At 47.5% G+C, this 12,182-nt stretch overlaps 2 long non-coding RNA genes across 2 annotated transcripts; one reads left to right on the top strand and one right to left on the bottom strand.

The window, feature by feature from the left end:
* Positions 1-35: 35 nt before the first annotated feature.
* On the bottom strand, positions 36-4,995 carry LOC115402481 (uncharacterized). The gene is made up of 3 exons (XR_003933130.1): positions 4,985-4,995; positions 1,309-1,334; positions 36-139 (listed from the first exon to the last, which is right to left on the bottom strand). It is a non-coding gene; the product is annotated as an uncharacterized LOC115402481 (long non-coding RNA).
* A 2,318-nt stretch (positions 4,996-7,313) lies between these two features.
* Positions 7,314-10,589, top strand: LOC115402479 (uncharacterized). Its single transcript, XR_003933128.1, has 3 exons — positions 7,314-7,484; positions 10,350-10,451; positions 10,524-10,589. It is a non-coding gene; the product is annotated as an uncharacterized LOC115402479 (long non-coding RNA).
* Positions 10,590-12,182: the final 1,593 nt, after the last annotated feature.

The following is a 12,182-nucleotide window of genomic DNA, read 5'->3' as shown; positions in this document are numbered from 1 at the left end:
GGACAGAAAACCAGACAGTAGTCAGCGTTTTCAGGAGACCTCGCCTCAGTCTGACCCAAAGATTTAAAGTTTTTAACAACAGATTGATGAGCTCCGTTTGTTCTTCCTGTCAGGATGACGAAGAACTTCCTCCAAGAAGCTGGAAATGAAGAAAACAAAACATTTCAGGACTAATTTACATGGAAACATTTTGAAAGTGACGTCTGTTTATATGGACATGACAGAAACACTGAAAACAATGTAGTTCTCATGTTGTTCCACTAGTTGGTGCTGTTTGTTTTTCTCATGACACCATCGACAACAATACAAGTAACAATGGGAACACGGAGAACAATACACTCTGAACATTAACGATGGAGAGCAGGGCCTTCAGTTTGGACAGAACATCATTTATGACTGTGACCTTCAACTCTAAAACTACGAAGTTCAGGAGAATCTACTTGGACCAGGACCAGGAGAAACTGGACTGGGACCAGGACCAGAGGAACCCGGAGTGGGACCAGGACCAGGAGATCCTACTTGGACCAGGTCCAGGTCCAGTTGCAGCATTTCCAGGATCAACAAAGACACGAGGGTTTGAGAAAGTTCTGTTTTCACCTGTTTAGAATCTGAGTGGTTTTGAAAAGTTTCACTTTGGGAGCCAGTTTTTAAAAGTTCTCTGTTGTGGCTGTGAGCAGCGTTGTCGTGGAAACAGACACTGAAAACACTGTCAAGGGTTTCAGTTTCCACCAGACATCGTTGCCATTCAGCCACGTCTCAGCCAATGAGATCAGTTTGTTTCTGCAAAAACCTAAAGGGGTCGATTTGATTTAATGGTTTAAAGTTTTGCAAAAAAAAAATAAAAATCTTTCAATAGATTTTTTGACATTTTAACACCAACCTATCATGTAACACACACACACACACACACACACACACACACACACACACACACACACACACTGATTCAACTTTATACATAAAGAACTTTATGAACAGAGTTATGAACAATCAACCGACTGCACATAAATCAACATAAAAATCAGATGTGAGCAATAAAACCGTAAAAATACAATAAAACAATAAATATTCACACAGTAAAGTGATGACAATAAAAGCAGGTCCAGAGTCTCAAACTGTGGTCACAGCTAACAGGCATAAATGGGTTTTCCCATTAGTTTTAAATACTGAGCCCGGAAGGCGGGGGGGGGGGGGGGCTAAATGTGTCTGTCACTCACCCACACCTCCTTTCCCACACACACACACACACACACACACACACACACACACACACACACCCTGTTATAAACAGAGTTAGTGATTTCTCACCTGGATCTCTGGCCTCAGACTCGCCTCTGAAAACACACAGAGGAAGTTGAAGTGAACTCAGTTCAACACGGCGACAGGAGATGAACCAGGACAGAGATCACTGAACGCTGCTTCATTCAGGTTATTCCAGATTATTAATCCAGCTGTCACTCACCCTGGAGCTCGCCATCTGCCTGCCATGTTCAGCGTTCCTCTGTTCTCACTGACATACTTTCACTTTGAAGACTGACGTGTGAAGAAGGAGCAGCCAGTCATTAACTCTGACAGCTGGTCTTCCTTCCTGTTGCATCCTGCACGTCTGCGTCCTGTTAGGGGCGCTATTCTCTCTTCTTGTTGTGTTCTCAGGTGGGCGGTGCCGGGCAGGGCTGGTTCCTGCAGTGTGGGTCAAGTCATCCCTGAATGAGATTCAGCCGTCTCTGCTGAGGTCCAGGCTTCAGTCGGCGCTGGATCGTAACACACCCACAGTCAGTGTTGGAGGTTTGTGATTGTCGGCAGCCGTCGGCGCCTCGTTAACCGAGTTTCTGGTTCTCGTCTTCAGGCCCAGTCAGCCTGCTGTTCCGACCTGCCTTCCCAGCCGCCCGCCTGCTCTGCTCTGACTCTGGACGGCTTCCCGACTTCAGAGGGAGGATTCCTGCACACACTTCTCTGGAGTTCTCCACCACCAGTCAGGACTCGGCTTCTGGGCTCGATCTCCGTCCTAAAAGCTCGGGAGAGAATAAACCTGTTTCATCACTTCCCCCCGTCTCTGCCTGCTGCTGTCAGCTCCTCAGCCTTTGAACTGCACCAGAACACGTTGATTCATTCCTTCAAATCCACATGATCCACATGCTGGGAGTCTTCAGCTTTTCTCTCAGATGATAACCCGTCTCACTCCAGACTGTCACAGCTGCGTTGGTCCTCAGTCATACTGCAGTCATGTCAGGAAAAACTCCCAGAGAGAGTCCAGCGCTCCGTCTGGTCCTCCCAGTCGTCCTCTGGACATGTCTTCAGGTCAGACTGCGTCTCTCTGCTGCTCCAGTGGAAAACATGGTGACATCTCTTCTGTTCTGGGTGGAAAATGCTGTTTTTCAAGATAGTTTGAAAGATAGTTTGAGTTTGTGGAGTCACAATGGGAAAGAGCAGGACTCTGTGTGATCTGAGCTCGACACAGTTCTGACCTGATGAGAATCTCTCAGAGTTGGTTGCTTCGTTAATCCACCGGGTGCTGAGCTGGGGGGTTCTGCACAAAACCAGGATCAGGGATTAAGCCGGCAAACTGTTGTGATCCTGTGGTGATCCTGTGGTGATCCTGTGGTGATCCTGTGGTGATCCTGTGGTGATCCTGTGGTGATCCTGGACGAAGTTAGCCTCAAGTCTGTTGCACAAAAGCTGCCAAATTTATCCCGGATCAGTCACCATGGTGATTTATTCTCTGCAGCTCGCTGCTCCACAGCAGGATAACTACCAGGATCAGATTAAACTGCTGTCAACGATGTGAGAAGTGGGCGTGGCTTACAGCATTTCCTGGATTTTTCTACACATTACATCATTTAATGATCCTGCAGTCAAATCTTACTACTGTAGTCGCTGCATCTGCAGGGTCTGGTTGACTTTAGGATTATTTTGTTGCTCAGATTATAAGAAGACCAACATAACTTTCAACACAGACGTTTCAGAATCCTTTCTTTATTAATACAAGTCCTACAATAAAAGGTTCACAATTATTGTAAAGACAATGGAAAAAAAAACCTTAATGAAACTGGTACTAAACCACACTGATGTAAAAAATAAAGAATAAGAAATAAAATAAAACAACCCTGAAGCAGCACAATGAGTAAAATGAGAAACAAAGGAAAAATAAATGTCTCACACCACTGAAATGGACACAGTATAACAGACAGCATCGTTTTGTCTGAACTGTCTCCTGAAAATAGGAAAATCCTCCTATTTCAGGACTCCAGCTTTAGGAGTGAACGGTCCCACATCATTCTGACTCCACTTTTTTAACGGCTAAAATCAGACAGAAATTCTTTCTCAGAAGAAACAGATTCATCACTTCATGTGATAACTGCTCTTTGGGTTACACTAAAGTAACTTACCAGACTGCAGAATATATTCATGTCTGGTTTTCACCTGCTGCAGGTTCTTTTCTGGCCGACAGGTTTGTTCTTCATGACAGATGAGGATGAAACAGAACACAGCAGGAGAACAGCTGATTCAATAGAGAACACGGACACAGAGTTGAAATATTCTTAAATATCCTAAATATTGGCAAAATGCTGTTTCCCCCGTGTATTTCCTGTATTTTATAATTATCATTTTTGTATGATCATAATCATGGATCATGTGCAGAATTAGGTCATTTCTAGTGGATGATCTGAGTGTCACTGTTTCACTGTAATAAAGCTGCGGCCTGCGTGCAGTACCTGTCCTCACCATTGAAGCGTGGGGGCGCTGTGCCTTAAACGTCACTTCAAGCAGACGTACAGGCTGGAATATATGGAGTGAAATTAATGGACGTGTTTTGTGTAAAGTCCTCGCTCTGGGGCACCCCCCCCCCACCCTACAGCCGCGGTACAGTCCACACTGCTGCTCGTCCCTGTGAAGTAAGACGCTCGTCCTTGTTCCATTTTCAATCTGTGATTCTGTGATCGATGTCGTGGTCTTCTGAAGAACGCCGTGACGCCACTGATCCTGATGCTCCTCACCGGGCTGGAGGAAGCCGCGTCTTTTCATCCTGGCTCTGCAAACGTGCAACCGATTAATCCGACACTAAGGAACTTTTCAACCTTAATAAAACATTTTAATATCTTTTGTGATGATTCATTGACTTACAACTAGTTGAATGACCCCTCTGTTACGGCCCCAGGGCGTCAGTATTGCTTTCACTTGGACTAAGCAGCTGTGAGGAGGGTGGTAGGAACCCTGCACACTAAAAAACTCCAAATGTGCGGACTGCTTTACGGCATGCATCACATCATGATATAACATTGTTTAGCCATCATTAGATTCATGACCTCATCACTATCGGTCCTTCACACAGCCACTGGAAACAAATGAAAACGAGTTCAGTCCGACAGCATGCCACCGGGAGCAGCATTTTACAACCTCATTTTACAGCTAGTCCTCATGGGAACTGTAGTATTCCTTCAGGCAAAACACTACCGCTTTTGTCCACTGGTGCCGCCAAAATCAACGAAAACTGAAAGTTCCTTAATGTTGCTTTAATCCGAGAAAACACCGACTAGGCTGAAGCCGTGCATTTTCATTTATCCTGCATGTATTTATCCTACTTTTGTGCAATACCCCCCTGGTGACCACTCAGTCCCACACACACACACACACACACACACACACACACACACACACACACACACACTAAAACGGGAAAACAAATAAAAACATGTAAAACAAAAAAAAAATTCAAATTAGTTTAAAACAATCATAGAATGAATTAAAAACAGAAGTTTGAAATTGAAAAAGAAAACAAGCAATGCTGCTCAGAAATGAGCTAAAAAGGTTTTAACAGGTAAAATGTTGAAAATCTCTCTAAACTGCTGGAAAAGGATGAAACCATTAAAATCAGGTTGAAAAGCAGTTGGCAGTGAAATGTTTCCCGTCCTGAATTCTGACTGAAACGTGACGAAAGCAGCATCAGCTTCAGGTTCTGTGTGTGAATCATGACCAGACATGAAACCTGATCAGCTGCGTTTTAAAGCTTCAACATGTTTTGTGGCTAAAAGTCCGTTTGATTTGGTGGAAAGTCAGAAAAAAGTCTCTTGGTGGTCCTGAAGGTTCCAGACCTCTGTCTCAGGATCAGGGGGTTGGGGGGCCGTGGGCGCCTCAGTCCTCGCCCCCCATGCAGCAGGCTGTGGTTCTGGGAGGAACCTTCAACACTGTCCCTGCAGCCCTGCAGGACACTTTACCTGGTGACACCTGCAGCTCCGCCTCCTCCCCTCTGACTCACTCAGAGGAGGAAACATGATGGAGGGCAGCGGCCTCCTCACTCCTCAGCTGCTGTTGTTTAGCAGGAAGAGGAGGAGCCAGAAACATTTCAGTGGAGGAGCAGGAAGAAACCTGTCCTTCTCTGGAGGCTCTGAAGTCCCTCTGGGCTCCAGAGCCGCAGGTTGAACACCGCCGTGATCAGAGAAAACCTCTGACACCAAATAAATGTTCAGACTTGATGTTAAAACTCCAGCTTGACTTTCTGGCTGAGACTCAGGTCCTGAAACAGGCTGTAAACAGACTCTGTCAGTGATTGGCTGCTCTGGGTGAGTCAGAGCAGAGACGAGGACTTTGTCCTCATCAGAGGTGAGAGACGGACTGAGAGGGACACCGAGCAGCTTCTCCTGTCCTCCAGCTTCCTCACATGGAGAAGAGTGTGAAGAAGAAGTGAAGAGAGTTGAGGTGAGAATCTGTCAGCTCTCTAGAAGCTTCCACAGCGGAGCAGAGACTTCTTCACTTCTCTTCTTCTCTTTCATTCACTCCATCACAAACCTGACAGCTGCTGTCTCCTCCTCCACCTGCTGAACAAACATTTAAACCAATATTTAACAACAGCTCAACGCTGCTTTCTTCACTTCTTGCTGTTCAGGCTTTAGTTTCTGCAGGGGGCGGGGCTTCAGCCCTCCTACACCCTGATTGGCTCATGCTGGCGTCAGTCTTCAGCTCACAGTGTGATCAGGTGACCCTCCTCTCTGTGCTGAGACCTTTGAACACACACCTGGTGTAGAAATGACTGGATGGTGACTTCCTGCTGGAATCAGGAGTTGGAGGCTTGAGGACGTTCAGAGTTTGTGTTGGAGGGAAGTTTGACATCAGAACCAGAATTCACTGATTGTCTCTGTGGACAAAGCTCCATGGACTCTGAGACAGAAGCAGCTCTTGGAAACAGAGCAACATAAAAACTAGAGGAAACAGTGAAGACATGAAGATTCAGAGATTGTACGAGGGCCAGTGGAGAATTGGGAGAAAGGGTTCGGTTTATTTACAAGGTCAATATAGAAACAACATGAAAAATGCAAAAAATGTTGCCTTTAATGATTATATAATGTTGCACTTGGGTTGTTGAACTTTGTGTTTTGACAGAGTTGCTACAAAGTGAGGAGTGAGGATGGTCAGCTGTTTGGTTTGGTTTGGTCCGCAGCATTCAGGGCAGCAACAGCTCCAGAGTAAAAACTGTTTCTAGTCTGTTTTTTCTCCTTTAAGGCCCTGAAAGACCTCCCTGAGGGTCAGAGGTCAAACAGCTGGTTCCCGGGTTGTGAGGAGTCCCTGACGATGCTGCAGGTTCTGGATTCTTCTTCTGAGAGTCCTCAGGAAGTGAAGTCTCTGCTGGGCCTTCTTCAGGATCAGGGTGGAGCCGGCAGTCCAGGTCAGGTCTTTACTGATGGAGGAGACCAGGAAGCTGCAGTCTGGCTCCATCTCCACCCTGTCCCCGTTCATTGTTCTGAGCTGGAGGTCCGGTCTGCTCCTCCTGAAGGCGAGGATCAGTTCCTTCAGCTTGGAGACGTTCAGGATGAGGCTGTTGATGGAGCACCAGACCGACAGTCGCTCCTCCTCCACCCTAGAAGCAGAGGTGTGATGGAGCTGCTTGGGTGGGGGGGGGGTGCAGTCGTGGGTGTAGAGGAGGGGGCTCAGCACACAGTCCTGTGGAGTGCCTGTGGTCCTCCATGCTGAGGACAGCTGGGGTCCTACTCTCACCCTCTGGGAGTGGCCGGTTCAAAACCCTGAATCCAATTCCAGATGTGAGAGAGACCAGGTCCCTCTGATCCATTTCCAGATGTGAGAGAGACCAGGTCCCTCTGATCCAGTTCCAGATGTGAGAGAGACCAGGTCCCTCTGATCCAGTTCCAGATGTGAGAGAGACCAGGTCCCTCTGATCCAGTTCCAGATGTGAGAGAGACCAGGTCCCTCTGATGCTCAGTCCTCTCACAGTGATGGAGGACGGTAGGATGTGTTTCAAAGAGTTGGGACTCTTTCTTTAGGGGACAGAAATCAGGTCTCCTTCACCAACATTCAAAGGTAGTTTGAAGATCAGACAGGTCATAGGTCAAAATGGTCATATTTAACTGTGTGTGCATGCATGTGTGTGTAGGTGTGTGTTCTGCCATGGATCAGTGTGAGGACAGAGAGGAGGGAGTCCGTCCCTCTGAAAGGACTCTGTGTGGAGAACATGAGAACCAGACCACAGCTCAGAGGTGAGACTGTGTGTGTGTGTGTGTGTGTGTGTGTGTGTGTGTGTGTGTGTGTGTGTGTGTGTGTGTGTGTGTGTGTGTGTGTGTCAGGAAGTTGAACCCAACTTTTCAAAGGATTTACCGATAGTCTGAAGAACACAGTGAGTTTTATCCGGTTTCCGTCCCCGCCACAGCACTATTAAAGATCACAGACAGCCTTCTCACAGCAGCTGACCCCGGTTTGATCTCCATCCTCATCCTTCTCCATCTCAGTGCGGCCTTTGACATCGTTTCTCAGCCCATCTTGCTCAATAGACTCTCCTCCATTGGCATCACACACACCCCCCTCCACTGGTTTCACTCCTCCCTCACTGGCCGCACTCAGTTCATCCAGCTCAAGTCTTTCACCTCTCAGCCCTCCCCTCTCACTTCTGGTGTGCCCCAGGGCTCCGTCCTGGGGCCCCTCCTCTTCATCATATACCTCCTTCCCCTCTGCAGTATTTTTCGTAAACATGGTATTAACTTTCACTGCTACGCGGACGACACCCAGCTCTCTCTCTCTCCAGTAAAGAAAACTCCACTCTCCCACCCTCTTCCATCACCCTCTGCATCTCTGAAATCAAATCCTAGTTCACCTCAAATTTTCTGAAATTGAACAGTGATAAAACAGAACTTCTACTTGTTGGCACCAACTCCTCACTGTCCAAATCTAACAGGTTTTCCCTCACCATCGACAGCTCCTTGGTGTCCCCCTCCCCTCAGGTTAAGAGTCTGGGTGTCGTCCTCGACAGCACACTTTCTTTTCACTCCCACATCAATAACATCACTCGGTCTTCATACTTCCACCTACGTAACATAAACCGCCTCCATCCCTCTCTCACCCCTCACACCACTACCATCCTGGTACACAGCCTCGTCACCTCCCGCCTCGACTACTGCAACTCACTCCTCTTTGGTGTCCCCCACAAATCCCTCCATCAGCTCCAACTGGTCCAAAACTCAGCAGCTCGCATTGTCACCAAAACCCCTTCCTTCACCACATCACCCCCGTCCTCCAGGAGCTCCACTGGCTCCCTGCTAAATTCCGGATCATTTTCAAAATACTTCTGTTTGCTTTTAAAGCCATCCACAATATTGCCCCCCCACCCCCCATCTGTCTGATCTCCTTCTCGTTGCCACTCCCTCACGCTCCCTCAGGTCTTCCTCCTCTCTCCACCTCTCTGTGGCCCGCCTCAGCACCATGTGGAGCAGAGCTTTCAGCCGCTCTGCTCCCCGACTCTGGAACTCTCTCCCATCAGACATCCGCAACTCTGACTCTCTTCCTCAATTCAAATCCAAACTCAAAACCCACCTGTTTCAATCTGCTTATCACCCGTGATCTCTCTTTTGCTGTGCTACGCTGTCTTTTTCAGTTCAGTTCAGTTCAGAAAACTTTATTGATCCCATAGGGCAGTTCATCTGCAGCACATCTCAAGCAGTTTCACACATATATACAGCATGAGACAGTCCAGTTCAGCTACAAGTGGAACTCAGGTTGAACAATAATAAAACAAGCAATACAATAAACAATTTAAGAAAGGAGTTTGAAAAACGATTAGTCTTCTGAGCTGGAGCATAATACCGGCGTCCAGAAGGCATCAAGATAAACTCTGGAGTCAGAGGATGAAGAGGCTGAGCCAAGATACTCCGTGCTTTACTCAGCAGCTGCTGCTCCCACAGAAAACGCAAGTCCCTCAGTTTAACACCTGTGATTTTAGAGCAGGTCTTGACAATGTTCAGCAGTTTGTTTTTGTCCCTCACAGACAAGGATTGAAACCAACAGATAAAAGAAAATGTGAGTAAACTCTCAATAAACGAGCAGTAAAAATAATTTAAAAGAGTTTTGTTCACATTAAAAGAGTTCAACCTTCTCAACAAGTCGGTCCGCTGCTGCCCACGTTTGACAATGTTCTCAGTGTTCATGTCAAATCTTAACTTGTCATCCATCACCGTGCCCAGATATTCATAACTATTGACAATGACCACGTTTTCTCCATGGATGACACTGACACTGTGGGAGGAAGTTCATCTAAAATCAATGACCATGTCCTTAGTTTTTAAAACATTTAAATCAAGGTAATTTTCCTCGCACCGCTTAACAAAATGGCCTAAAGCAGGGCCATGATTTCCCTCCTGTCGTGACAGTAGAGAAACCAGAACTGTGTCGTCTGAAAATTTCATCTCATCTTGTTTTATTTATTTGTAATGTGATTTTAATCTTGTGCAAAGTGTCCTTGAGTGTTGTGAAAGGCACTATGAAGTAAAATGTTTTATTATTATTATTATTATTATTTCCTGTTGTCTTCTGCATTTCATGTCTTCAGTCAGAAAATGATTCAGTCTCATGTCACTGAAGCTAAAATCCTGCTGAAGTTTCAAACTGTTCAACCAGGACCGGCGATTAGGCTGGGCATCCGGGGCACTTGCCCAGGGCGCCGGTCCATAGGGGGCGCCTGACGCCGTGAGGGGCGCCGGCCAGGGTGCGACGTTGTGACGACCCGTTTGAGCAGCGCACTGCTTACCCCCCCCCCCCCCCCCCCCCCCCACCCCCCCCCCCCCCCCCCCCCCCCCCCCCCCCCCCCCCCCCCCCCCCCCCCCCCCCCCCGCTCGACAACTGTCGGTGACACTCAGCCATTCCCCCCCCCCCCCCCCCCCTCGCGGTGGGACCCTCCGCGACACTACCACGGGCGCTCGTGTCGCCTTGCCCGGGGCGTCTGAGAAGCCGGTGCCGGCCCTGTGTTCCATAGTTCTCAGTCAGAGAATCATCAGAGTCTGAAACTCTCAGTTCTTCCTTCTCCTCCAGTCTTCCTCCATCTCTCCACTCAGTCTGTTCCTGATGTTTGTTTTCAGCTCTGACTCTGAGTTTCCGTCCAGCTGTGAGTCCCTGAAGAGTGACGGGTCTATGAAGGAACCCCTTCACTTTAAATCAGGACCAGGACCTGCTGATGAGGGGTGAGGATCAGTGTTGGTGTCAGGATTCATCCTCAGAGCAGCAGCTTGAACAAAGTCAACATGTTTCTGCAGCGTCAGCCAGCAGAGCTCCCAGGTTCTCCGTGGAGGCTCCGCCCCTCAGCATCCAGCACATCTGGACTCCATCTTTGTGGTGAGAACCAGTCTCCATTCAGCACTTTACTGTCTCATCAGGGAGACAGGAGACGTTGTGGAGACTTCCAGCTGAAACATGAAGCAGACTCTCAGCTTCTTAAGCCCCGGTCACACCGCCCGAACTTTGCCGGAGCGTCCCTGGAGCGGTGAAAAAAATCCATCACCGCTTGTAACCGTTCACCACCGTTCACCACCGTTTAACAGAAGCTGGCCTCCGTTCAAGCAACGCCGTAAACGCTCGGAGGCCACCGCTGATGTTACACCCCCTCCAATGGCTGCAACGATCAGCCAGACCATCATACATTTTTTTTGTGTTTTTGCGCAGGAGCACAGCAGCAGGTTGTTTTTCTGTAATCTAATGTATTAGAAATTAACATAAATAAACAAAATATTAAGTCAAGAGGATCAGCAAACCTTTTAATGCCTCATGTCTGCTGTATTAATGCCTCAGATCAGGTTTTAAAATTTATTTGACTTTTTACAGCGCATTTGCGCATCGTCACCTCTCACACTCCGCACACTTGTTTCCTTGATAAACACGCACACACACACCAACACACACAAAACAGTTGTGTTATTAACCGTCAATAATAATCAAGAACATATTAAAATTAGTAAAAAAAGTCTCCCCGGCTGCGCCCCAGGACGGACACCCCCCACACGGTCCGTCCTCACCCTGTTCATTCGATTCTGGGACTGCAGGCTCCACAGGACAAAGGGATTTATTCAGAAAATATGTTCGTTCTCAAATTAATTTGTGGAAACGAAAAACACTTGGTTTGCTGTACTTTGATGGAGGATATAATATTTTACCTGAATCTGGAGATTCCTCTGGACAGGAGGACACTCCTGTCGGTCCTGCCCGTGGACTGGCTTCGGTTCTACTGCTGGGATCCGTGGTTCTTGTGCTGGACCGTCCAACGGACTGTCCTCAACATTGTCCTCGGCTTTACTTCTTATTGTCTCATGCTAGCTGTTGCCAAAGCTGTCCGTCCCTGGGAGAGGGATCCCTCCATACTGTGGTTCTCCCCAAGATTTCTTCTTCTCCCACTGGGTTTCTGGAGTTTGTTCTTGCCGGATGTGAGGGTCGAAGGCGGTGGTTGCTTCGTTCTGTCTCGTTACTGTAAATATTGACATATTACCATTATGCTTATTCACTGTTTTACTTTTACCGACCAATGTAACATCTTGAAGCCCTCTGAGGCAGCTGTTGTTGTGATATTGGGCTATACAAAAATAAATTGATTGATTGATTGATTGATCTGTAACTGGCACATCTGGAGACGCTGCAGTGCTCCAACTACCGTGTTCACTGTTGTGTAGAGATTTGTTACATTATTTTTTTTTTTCACACCATTTTATGTTATTATTATCTAGTTGTGAACTGACAGCAGCCTACAGTAAGTCTCTATACCTGGAGGTGACGCGTGAGCGCTTCATGCGCCACTGCAGGTTCTGCTGGACAGTCCGACACGTCTCCGCCATCCGACTCCCCCTCACTGACCTCCTGTATCATTGCTGAAGCTTCTGTTATGCCTCTTTTTTTATTGTCTTTTTTTTTGGGGGGGTGGGGGGGAT

The sequence above is a fragment of the Salarias fasciatus genome, chromosome 15, assembly GCF_902148845.1.
Source record: "Salarias fasciatus chromosome 15, fSalaFa1.1, whole genome shotgun sequence".
In the NCBI taxonomy this organism is placed as follows: domain Eukaryota; kingdom Metazoa; phylum Chordata; class Actinopteri; order Blenniiformes; family Blenniidae; genus Salarias; species Salarias fasciatus.
This window is presented reverse-complemented; position numbering and strand designations above follow the sequence as displayed.